This window comes from Lemur catta, chromosome 12, assembly GCF_020740605.2.
Source record: "Lemur catta isolate mLemCat1 chromosome 12, mLemCat1.pri, whole genome shotgun sequence".
In the NCBI taxonomy this organism is placed as follows: domain Eukaryota; kingdom Metazoa; phylum Chordata; class Mammalia; order Primates; family Lemuridae; genus Lemur; species Lemur catta.
The window spans coordinates 54,924,240-54,936,425 of NC_059139.1; the positions used below are offsets into that span (position 1 = coordinate 54,924,240).

The following is a 12,186-nucleotide window of genomic DNA, read 5'->3' on the forward strand; positions in this document are numbered from 1 at the left end:
CCTCCGCCCCCCGCCCTCCACCCTCCCTCTTGCTCCCTCCCCTGGTCTCCGGTCTCCCCCTTCTCTCTCCCTCTCTCCCTCTCTCTCTCTCCTTTCTCGAGGCTCCTTCTGGTGGAAGAGAAAAGGGAGACAACCGCAGCCACACCCTGGCACCTGCCACCACCTCTGAAGTTACTACATTGCCGGTACCCCGGAGACTCGGGGGTTAAGAGGTGCACCCTTGGTGTCTTGAGAGTCTCAGGGTTTCCAGCTTTGACTTTGTAAATAACCACGTTAAGGATTCCCCTGAACTTCCTTTCTCAGTATAGCCAGGAAAATTTAGAAGTTAGATTTTGAAAAGTGGCTCTTGGGGCACAAAGCTTCGTGAGAGACAGAACCCTTCAAAGTGAATTGTCCCTGATCTCTCAGGAAATGCAACCTAGTCAACAGCCAGACTCTAATCAGCTGAGACAGGGCTGCTCTGCTGTTCGGTCTGCACTTTAGTTAGCTCCAGGGCTAGGGAGAGAGGGTTGTGAGCTCATCTGTTCACAGGGGTAAAAGGGTGAAAGTGAGTAGGAGACATGCATCTCGTTAAGGAGGACATCTGTCTCAGATGAGAAATAGTGGGGCGAGTTTGGGGACCGTGCAAGAAAATAGAAGGGAAGGACGGATTATTGAAGCATCACTAAGGTGGATCAAATTTTCCTGCTATCCACCAAAATGAATGGACTATTTTTTGTAGTGAAAGTGATTGAACCAAAAATACAGACCATGGCTTACAATTGTGCTTTCTCCTCTGTTTTTCGGTTAGAATGATTGCTTACTGTACATGGATTCAATTCCAGCAGTTGCAGGTACCAAAATGAAACAGGGCTCTTTTTTTCTTTTCTTTTTTTCTTCCTAGAGAGGGAGGTAGGAAGGGAGACAGAAACACAGACATAGAGAAATTGCAAGAAACATTCTTGAAGGCAAGAAGTTGAAAGAATTTGAAAGAAGAAAAGAATAACAGAGGGCAATTATCCATGGAATTTCATCTCCATGTGCTTCCTTGAGTCCTTTAAACTTCAATTTCTACCTTCCTTTTGGAATATGTAGTGAAATCAAGATGTAAGGCGGATGGAAGAGTAATACTGAATACTACTAGGGAGAAGTTAAAATGTATCACTGGCAAAGCAACAGCGACAATAGGAAAAAAAAAGACCTATCAGAACAAGGTTTATTCTGATCTCATGTTTGGTGGGAGGGTAAAAGTACAGTTTTTAAAAATCACTTTGCTAAGAGAAAAGGGGAGATGCATTTATTTACTGTCTATTTTTATGCTTAAAGCCACAGGTTAGAATAAGGCAGCATTGTTCAGAGTTGTACCAAAGTAGTTTCAAACAATCAAATTCCAACTTTCTGGCACATCATTGTTACTTAATTTTGAAAGCATGTTTTCAGTCAGTCTGTCGCATGTTTTTCCTAAAGTACTTCTCTAACATTTGCAATGAGATGTCTAATTTAGTTTTAAGGTATTATTTCTAAAGGATAGTATTAAATCCCAAAGCATGTAAGATTAGAAACTGGTCTCTCTATGATGAGATATTTAAGGGAAAAGAGTGGGTTAAGAGTTTTGTTTAGTTTCCTATTTTATTCCCTGGTTATTTCCACTTTTTTGGTAATATATGATCTTAAGCATGTTAGGAAGTTAAATTATTTTTTGGCAACAGTGTGTGTTACTAAACATTTATCTTTCTTTTATATTTAAAGAAGGGTTTTAAAAAATTTCAGAGGATATAAAACTGCATTAAAATGCATATTCTATGCCCAGATACCCAGAGTGTGGACAATAAATGCCATCCTGTATTGCCTGGTAGACAACTTGTGAAATACATTGCCAGTTTAATACTTCTACTTTCTCAAGTCCCATTTCCAATCAAAAATTGAAAATTGATACATTGTCATAAATCCATAGCCCCATATCCATAATTATCCCCTCTTTTTTTGCATTTACTGATAGTGATCATCTACCAATAAGCCTTTCATTTTAAAGATTCTAGGCACTTTACCTAATTTACATTGATAAGACTCATTTCACTCTTACTGAACTCACATATAACCTCTTCAGAATTGGTATATCAGAAAAATTAAAAGAACACAGAGATTGAATTATTTTAAAAAATAAAATAAGCAAAAGGACAAAACTCTGTTATGAATCTTTTACCCTACATAAAGTGCTAAGGGACCTTTACTAATCACTATGATCCAGCCTACAGTTTTATAGCTTCTTCAAATATGTGCCTAAAGTGCCAAAAATGAATCTATACATCACTTGAAGACAGCACTTCTCAGATTGTTTTCTGCAGGCCTCCTTTTACCCAAGACGTTAATAGGCTTCTGGGGAAAAAAATTTCATGGTCAAATAATTTTGGGAAACATTGAATATTAAAGCAGCCTCTTGGAGATTCATGGTGAAAGTTAACATATTAAATACTTTGAAAAGTCCTGTGGTTAAGATACTTTTCCAAAAGTGTTTAATTCACCATTTTGAAGATTTTTCTTTTTTTAACTATGATAAGCTTTTGCTCAGAACACCTGTTAACATATTGAAGACTTTGTGCTACAAGGAAAATAACGTGAAAAACAATGCTTTAAAACAAAACAGAATAAAGTAGCAGGAAAAAAGGGGGGAAACTATGGAAAGTTTATTGATTTTTGTTCTGGACTGAATGTTTCTGTGCCCTCCAAATTGATATATTGAAGCCTAAATCTCTAATGTGATCCTATTTGAAGGTGGAGCCTTTGGGAGGCAATTACGTCATGAAAGTTAAGCCCTCGTGACTGGGTGCCCTTATAAGAAGAAACACCAGAGAAATGATTTCTCTCTGCTCTCTGCCATGTGAGGACATGGTAAAAAGACAGCCATCTTCTTTACCAGGAAGCAGGGAGTGGGCCCTCATCAGCCACCAAATTTGCTCGTGACTTGATCTTGGACTTCCCAGCCTCCAGAACTGTGAGAAATAAGTATTTGTTGTTTAAGGCACCCAGTCTGCCATAGTTTGTTATAACAGCCCAAACTAAGACAATTTTCAAGAACTATCCTTATTGGCTAGAGGTTTGGATTCTGGAGCATACCTGGATTCAAGTATATGGTGGATTCAGGACATACCTGAGTCGGAATACTGTCTCTACCACTATAACTCCTTTAACTCGATTAAAATCTGTTGATTGCCAAGCCTCAGTATTCTCATCTATGAAACAGATTTAGTAATAGTACCAAACTTACACTGGTGTGTATAAGCACAAAAGGGCCTAGCCTAGTAGTGGACAAATAGTGATGATGATGAAAGGTAATGATAATAATAAATAAGATAATAATCATATACAGAATTTCAAAATAATTTTTCTTAACAGCTGATTATTTTTATTCTCTATCTTCTACCACCATTAAATTATCTAGAAAGTTTAACTTTATCTTTCAATTTGCCATGCAAAAAATAACACTGAATAAATGTAATTATATTATTGAATGTTTATAAATAAACTAGATATAGAATATTAGATTATGTGATCAAATTATACTCAGTACTACTATTAATTTTTCTTATCATTTTGTGTTTTAAAACTGTTTTTTATTTCTAAAAATTTTTCTTTAACATCCAAAATGTCCTTCCATTAAAACTTTGATTTCACCCTCTGTGACCCAAATCTGAAAACTCAGCGAAGACCACCTGGAATTCTGACCTACAGAACTGTGAGCTAATAAATTGGTGTTGTTTTAAATTGCTAAGTTTGTGATAATTTGTTACACAGAAAAAGAAAACTGATATCGTAGATTATTTCTGTTATCTCTTTTTTTTTTAGAAAGAAGGAATAAGGCCTGGAGTAGTTAGGTTAATTACCTCCGATCTCAAGTTAGTAAGTGTTGGAGCTAATAATTGAATCTAAACAGCCTTAATCCAGATCCTACTACATTCTGCTGCCACCAATTATAGAGGATCTGCTGTATACTAAACTCCAATGCATTTTTACATATATTGCCTTTCTAAAGCATCCCAACAACCTTTATGAAGTATTATTACTATTGCCATTTAACAGTTGACGAAACCAAAGATCAAAACATTTAAGTACTTTGCCCAAGATCAAGATGTCAGTGAGGGATGGAACCAAGAGCCAGGATCTGAGCCCTGATCTGATTCCAAGAGCGATTTTCACAGTCCTTATGTTATAATGCCTTTTTAGACAGTAGTCTAACTTACTGTATTTATTTACATTTTCAATTTAAATTGCTGTAATTGTAATTGCCATTTTTTTAGTACAGTCTACATTCTCTCTGACCTTCTTGATTTATCATTTTAAAATACGCATTCCTTGAATAGAGTTCCAAGCACATTTTAAATTTTCTAAAATATTTGCATATTCTTTTCATTGCTCCCACAAGCACCAACCTACTTCATTCCTCCAACCCTCTCTGTGCCTGCTGTTATCCCCACCTGAAATACCCTCTTAGAAATCCTACTAGCTGAATTCCTGTCTTCCTTTAAGACCTCCCCAAATTATTCCAACACCACAGAACCTTCATTTCATAGAATTACCAATGCTTTTTATTTCTCTAGTTGTTTCATTTGTGTTAATCTTATCTTTCCAAAGAATTACAAATAATTCCTGCCATTTAGATAGCTGCATGTCTTAGACATAGCTGTGTGTTAATGTTTTAAACTTCTTCAGTCTTCCCACTGTGAATACCAAGGAAAATTAATTTTTAAGACTACAAGTTTTATATGAAATCCCTAGTTCCCAGGGTTTTCCCGCTTGATTCACTGATGAATGCTCTTTCCAGAAAACGTACAGGGTCATTAAGCAAGAGTGCACCTTTGTCTTTAGAGCCTGATCCCTGTAAGAGAAATTTCTGGTGTTTCTAATTATTTTCCTCCAGTTTTCTGGTTAACTCATTTCAGTGACTTGGTTTTTAGCCTCCTGAAATATTTTTGAATAACTAATATATGCATACAATAGAAGTTCAAAGGTACAAAAGGTTGTACAGGAAATAAAAGTATTTTTCCTCATGTCATTCCCTCCTTACACAAGGTTGATGTCCAAGACCTACCACTGGTATCTAGTAGCTATGCTTGTGTATTCTTCTACAGATGTGTGTGTGTATACATATGTATATATACATACACATATACACACATATGTCTATATGTGTGTGTATATATAGGGTGTGTATATGTACATATACACATTTTATGAAAGTTACTAAATTATGTAAACATACATCTTGCTTTTTTCACAAATATTTTATATTTTAAAATTTTATCAAGGACTGTATAGTATTTGTTTAATGTAAATCCATTTTGATAGACATTTAGGTTGCTTCTAATCTTTTGCTATTGTAAGCAATATTGCAGTGAATGCACATTTTGCACACATGTGCAAGATAAACTCATTAGGATAGATTGCTTGAAGTGGTGATGTTGGTTGTGGGTATATGCATTTAAAATTGTGATAGATATCACCAAATTGTCATTCATAAAGGATGATTGAGTTTATCCTTCCACTTATACTGCATCAGACAGCTTGTCTCCCTATAGTGTGGTAGATACAAATATCTTAGCAATCTTTGGTCTTTTGAATCTGATAGATGAAAAATGGTATTTCAGAGCTTTGAATACGTATTAGTATGCTGGATTTGAGCAACTTTTCTAAAAATAATGTTTATTTTCTTTATGTGAACTGCATTTCATGTCTTTTGCTCTTATTTCTATTGGATTGCTGACCTTTTTCTTATTGATTGTAGGAGGTCGGTATATATTAAAGAAATTAGCTCATTTTTCATCAAACTTATGTCAGAAAATTTATCCAGTTGGTGTTTGTCCTTTAATTTAGTTTACAACTGTTTGATTTCATTGTGCAAAAACCATTTTATATTTAGGTTATAAAATTTATCCTTCTTTGTTGTATGATTTCTAGGTTTTGATTTTTGCTAAGATAAACCCTCACCATTCTGAGTTTATAAACATACTCTCTTAGACTTTCTAATGGTACTCTGATGAGTATTTCATGTGTGTGTTTGTAATTCTTATACAATTGAAACTTATTCTTGTGTGAACAAGTAGTATAGCTCTTACTTGTTTTCTAGAAAACAACCAGTTATAAACAAACCACTTATTAAATAAATCCATGTCTTTGTAGTTGATGTGACATGCCAACTCAGTCACTTAATCACTATATATTTGGCTCTACTGCTTCCTTTTATAGACCATTCCATGGGTCATATGTTCATGTACCAGTAACACACTCTTCATTGTTGTTTAAAATATTTTTAATGACTATAGGGTAAAACACTCTCACATCTACTTCTTTTTAAAAAAATATTCCCTAACTAAAGTGCATTTATTTTTTCCCTAAATGAACTTTAGAATGACCTTGTAAAGTAGAAGAGAATAAATATATTTATAATATCAGTATACCTACCTATATATCCAAGTTTTCTTTTATGTTCCTCTTGTTCAGTTTCAACTTATTTTATCTTTTTATGTACCTACCTAAATGCAATTTTCCCATTATATTTTGTAACTAGCCGTTATACGTTTACAAGAAGGCTATTTATGTGTATACATGTGTACATGTAATGAAAAAGTCAATATGAATTTGAAAGTACACATTAGAAATCAATCTAAAATCATTTTATCAAAATAACGAATTGAGATGATCCCTTCAACATTCAAATTGGAGGTGAGTAAATTAAAAGTCCAGGTACTCCTGCTAAAACTTTTAAGTTAGCATTTTAAAAATAAAACTATTAGTGATATTGATATTAAACTATTTTTAGGCTTTTCTGTTTATAAGTAGGAGATAAAAGAACAGCATTTAGGGTGAAGAGTGAAATGTTTCCAGTTCTGCCTTGGATGGTCTGACTCAGTGTCAGCTGAAAAAACCTTTATATTATTTTAACATTTTCCTTTCCCCTACTAAATAATGTGTCACTCTGGACTATGGCCTGAGCCGGTGACTCAGTTCTGTCTAAGACTCTGCCTGGGGATCTTAAGCAATGATTGAAAATACCAGGAAGTTTTCTGCTTAGAAGAGCCCTGCTTTTGTTAAGTATATAGGCTATTGATCTGTAAATTTTATCCAGTTTACTTTACATAAGGAGCTGATTGGTCTTCTACTTTTTATGTTTTTTAACCACACCAAAATGTTTAATCATTTTATCTGCTTTATATTCTAGTGTACTTACATTTTTATTATTATATTTCCTTTAGCTTTTTAATTTTTAATTTTTATTTTTTCAAATGCAGAAAAATAATCTTACGAATTCTCTGAATAGCTTACATTCCTAATGAGGGAGACGGCCCTTTTGCTTCTAATTAGTTTTGTAAAGTGTCTTTTAATGCTTTAAAACAGATCTCCTTCTTTAGTCTTAGGTAGCACCTTTGCCCTAAAACATAGTCCTGTGGAGGAAGTGGATGGCATGGACCTTAATTCACTGCTCCTGGCAGTCTCAGGGACTTCCAGCTAAGGATTTCTTCCCACAGGAGCAATAAGCAACCAGCTCACAGACAGATCAGAGTAAAGACTAGAGCATTGTTGCCTTCTAACTTCTAAGCTCATTCAGTCCTTAATAAATGAATTAATAAATTAAAGGCAATTTTTTGACAGTGGCCAAACCTTCCATGTAGCCTATAGCATGAGACAAAAATAAAATTAGGAAGTATCATAATTCCTTTAGAGATATACATCTAAAAATAACCATTCCATAAAATATTTTATAAACTGCAAATATTCCTACAGAATTCTTATTTTATTTGAATTTTTTCTTGTATAGTTTATTTCTTCCTTCAGCCACATCAAATTTATTTATACTTACCAAATATTTAATAAATCTGGTTTAAAAAATCACCTTTTAAAAATATTAATTTTTTATACAATCACCTTTTAAAAATATTAATTTTTTATACAAACTTGATATTTTATATGCTTTTTCAATTTATCCTCTGTCTTTTCTGGTACCAAGGGCACATTGTTTAATTTTTATGAATTTCTAATATGTATTCTACTAGATTAATATAGATGTCTTTTTTAATTAAAATGTACCCCATTGAAATTTGACGGTTCACTTTAATTCTATAGGTCAATTTGGAAATAGCTTCTATCTTTATAGAATTATTTTATTTGTTCTGAAATATGTGTCTCTGCCTACTAGCTACCTTTAATGAAATTTTGTGTATGTTTCTCTGTCTCTACCTCTGTGTGTCTGTGTCTCTCTCTCTCACTCTCCATCAGTCCAGAGTGCTTCTCATTATGTATGTTCAAAATACTATGTGCTTTTATTTCTATTGTGAATATAGTTTGCTATTATGTATCTAAGTGACTCTTTGATATATTAGAATGCTGTTATATAAATTTTCACCTTTCTTACTCAGAAACTGGATAAGTTATAAAGAAAACATATTTATTTCTTACAGTTATGGAGGCTGAGAAGTCCAAGGTCAAGGGGCTGCATCTGGTGAGGTCCTTCTTGCTGGTGGAGACTCTTGGCAGAGTCCTGAGGTGGTGCAGGGCATCACATAGTGAAGGGGCTGAGCATACTAGCTCAGATCCCTCTTCCTCTTCCTATAAAGCCACCAGTCCCATTCCTGTGTTAAACCATTGATCCATTAATTCATGAATGGTTTAATCCATTCAGAAGGGGAGAGCCCTTAGGTTCCAACCACCTCTTTAAAGCCCCACCTCTCAATACTGACACATTGGAGATTAAGTCTCAACAGGCGTTTTAGAGAGAACAAACATTCAAGTCATAGTATCACCCTTCCAAAGTTCTTTGGTTTTACTGGTTTTTCTGAGTCCTTGTTTTTTTCTTGCAAATAATCATCTATGCAAATAATGATTTTTTGCTTTTTCCTTATATATCTATCTATGTGTTATTTACTTCATTAGTTGCATTGTCTAAAACTTCCAAAACAGATCTAAATAACTCTCATTGGTATGAACTTCTCATGCATTCTAGCCAGGCTACAGTCCAGAGGTGTGCAAACGTGAACAACTTACAGAAGCATATTATAAGCAGGCTTGTCTTTGCCACCAGCAAGATTTTCGTAAGTATCTAGAGCTGCAAAGGGAGATCTACTGTATTATATCTTGCTGTGTAAGTCTTTTAAAAAGAATAATGAATCTGTTCCTCAGGCCTTTGAAACAAGTTGTAGTGAAGAGGTCTAACAAAGAAAATTAATTTCAAGTTTTATTTTTGTCTCTTCTTTAAAAACAGGCAAAGTGGAAAAGAAAGGTGGAGGGAAAAAAAAATGCATCAGGGTCTTCCCAGGAAAAATGGTGAGACGCGTTTCTTACTTAAGCTAAGAATATCTAGATGGATAACTGCTGACATCTCGGTAACTGGAGCTCAGAATACACAGTTGGAATGTGAAAGTTGGAAAGCTAGGGAGACAGGATGATGTGGTCATAGGAAGGGCTTGAAGTGGAACACTTAGGAGAAATTAGGAAGCCAAATACCTGATAACATATTACAAGCTGCAGAGACCTCAGTCTCCTTGGCACTAGTACAACCATGAAAGAACTTAAGATACTGAGAAATTGTATTGTCTGCTTTTCACTGACATTCTAAAAATTTAAGATTTTTTTTTATTATTCTGGCTATTAAATATTATTCTACAAAATAAATCTCTATTAAGAAGTTTCACAAGCAGAAGTGTTGGTTGTCTAGCATTAATTTGTTTTCCTAAACCTTACTGTATCATCAAGGTGTCAAGTAAAGTTTAATTCTCTCCAAAAAAGGGGATGGGGCCAAATGGACTATAGATGTATTCCTCTTAGGATGAGTTTCACATTGACTTGAGCTACCTCATGAAAACTAGAACAACATACGTGGTTTAAACATTCTATCCCATTTTCCTGCTTGGAATATCACCTAATAATATTTTTATCAATTAAATTTTCTTATCAGTGTGTCTCTTTGGTCAATTTGACAGTGACTTTTGTCTTATCTGTGAAGTTAAACCCATGGTAAGCACTGCCAGTTCCCTCTTTCATTTTATACTATTTTCCTTCTTACATACTCTGAGCTCTGTTTAATTTTTTCAGGCGGTTTGAGTTGATCTTTACTCTCAGTTAATCTTCAACTCACCAGTAATGAAATCTTATCATGAGACATTCAATCATTTACCTACTCTTTCATGCATTACAAAAATATTGATTTATCTTATACTATATCTCAGGCATTTTACAAAAAAGTTTTTTTTAAAGCCACTAAATTTAAAGTCTGTCAAATGCTATGATATAATTTTCTTCAGTAGTAATATTGTGTAGCCCAGATATTTCAGTAACTTCTTAGTCTTGACTAAATTCACCTGCATACACCCTCATACTCTACGTATATACCCAAAAGGCTGGTCTTGCCAGGACTACACATCCACTTCACTTAACAAATATGGGAATTCATTTAGCTCCAGACAACAGAGACAACATAGTTTCATAAGGAAACCACAGCTCAGTTCAATCCTGATTAGTCTTCTCTGATCTATTATTAGATTAGAACATCTCATCTATTATTTAAGATGAAAATTCTCACTAGCTGCCTTCTGTGTTGAGGCAAGCCACATAGAAGAGTGAAATGGATCCAGTACAATACAATAATGAGTGACAGAAAATTGGAAAATGCATGCTTGATTTAAAGGGAACAGTGGCTATGTAACTATAATCAACTGTTGTCTTATAGGGTTACAGGATCAGCAAGGCCAGTCCTCAGTTTTTTAAAACCTAAAATTTAATATGAAATTTCCCAGTTTTTAATATGCACATATAATTGAATATTTCTGCAATCAAATAAAGAAGGTATACTTCTAGTAATTGTTTATTCTTAAAGAATAAAAGAGCTTCCATTTGAATAATTGACCAAAATAAATTAAAAATTGGTTAAAAAGCTAATTACCTTTACCATTAAATCACATAAATAGAAAACAATATCAATATTTTAAGCTAGTTTTTGGATAAGTAAGAACATTTTTAAAGTGAAAATAATGAAAGAGGTTAAAGACTAATTTGCTTACATAAAAAATTGAAAAAACCATTCTATATATCAAAAATAATAAAAGAATTAAAAGGGAAACTTCAAAGTAGGAAGAATACTTTCCACTCATAATTGATTCTCATACTACCAGTGAGAATATTAATTGCTTCTACTTTTTAAGAAGCAATTTAGCAAAATGTATGAAGAACCTTAAAAATAAAATAACAATGTAATATATAAAGTTTGACTTAGTACAGGTTTTAAGAATTTATACTAAGGAGATCATTTGATATAGTTTGTATATGATTAAAGTTCAATTACATAGGTAATTATTCTAGAATATTTATTACATTAAGTATGAATAGAATATTTCTCATATTATTTATTACATCAAATATTGGAAACAGGTTAATGTCCAGACTTAAAAAGGATAAATAATTTTAACCAATTCAATGAAAGTATTTTTATATTCTTCATAACATGATGGGTTTAATTAATTTTTTAAGGCAAATGCTGATGTTTAACTTAAATGTTTTTTAAATACCAGAAAAAAATCAACCATAATTTGCCACTATTTTTTAATGACTGCTAATATCCTATTTAGTTAGTTAGTTAGTTAGAGACAGGGTCTCATACTGTTGCATGGGCTAGAGTGAGTGGTGTCATCATAACTCATTGCAACCTCAAACTCCTGAGCTCAAGTGATCCTCCTGCCTCAGCCTCATGAATAGCTAGGACTACAGGTGTGTGCCACCACACCAGGCTTTGAGTTGTTTTTTTTTTTCCTTGAATTTTTTTGTAGTGATGAGTTCTGGCTTGTTGTTCAGGTTGATCTGGATCAACTCCTGCCTCAAGTAATCCTCCCCTCTCTGTCTCCCAAAGTTTCAGGATTACAGGCATGAGCCACCACGCCTGGCCTTACTGCTAACATTTTAGAATGTACCTTTTTAGAATATTTCCTGAATGCCTATGAGCAGAGTACATGAATATGTATATATTACCTCATTCCCTCTTTCCCCCACTTCCTACATTCATCCTCTTTCTCTCTCATTATACATTAAGCAATGTGTCATAGATATATTCATGGTTCATTACATTTGTAAACGTAATTTTAAAATGGGTATGCAACATTCCTTTGCATAAAACAAATACAACATAATGATTCAATCCCTTGTTGATTGGTTTTTAGGTTGTCTGCAGTT

At 33.8% G+C, this 12,186-nt stretch overlaps 1 long non-coding RNA gene across 1 annotated transcript; it reads left to right on the forward strand.

The window, feature by feature from the left end:
- The first annotated feature begins 123 nt into the window (after window positions 1-123).
- LOC123648274 lies at window positions 124-9,029 on the forward strand. The gene is made up of 3 exons (XR_006738545.1): window positions 124-212; window positions 791-833; window positions 8,972-9,029. It is a non-coding gene; the product is annotated as an uncharacterized LOC123648274 (long non-coding RNA).
- The last annotated feature ends 3,157 nt before the right edge of the window (window positions 9,030-12,186 follow it).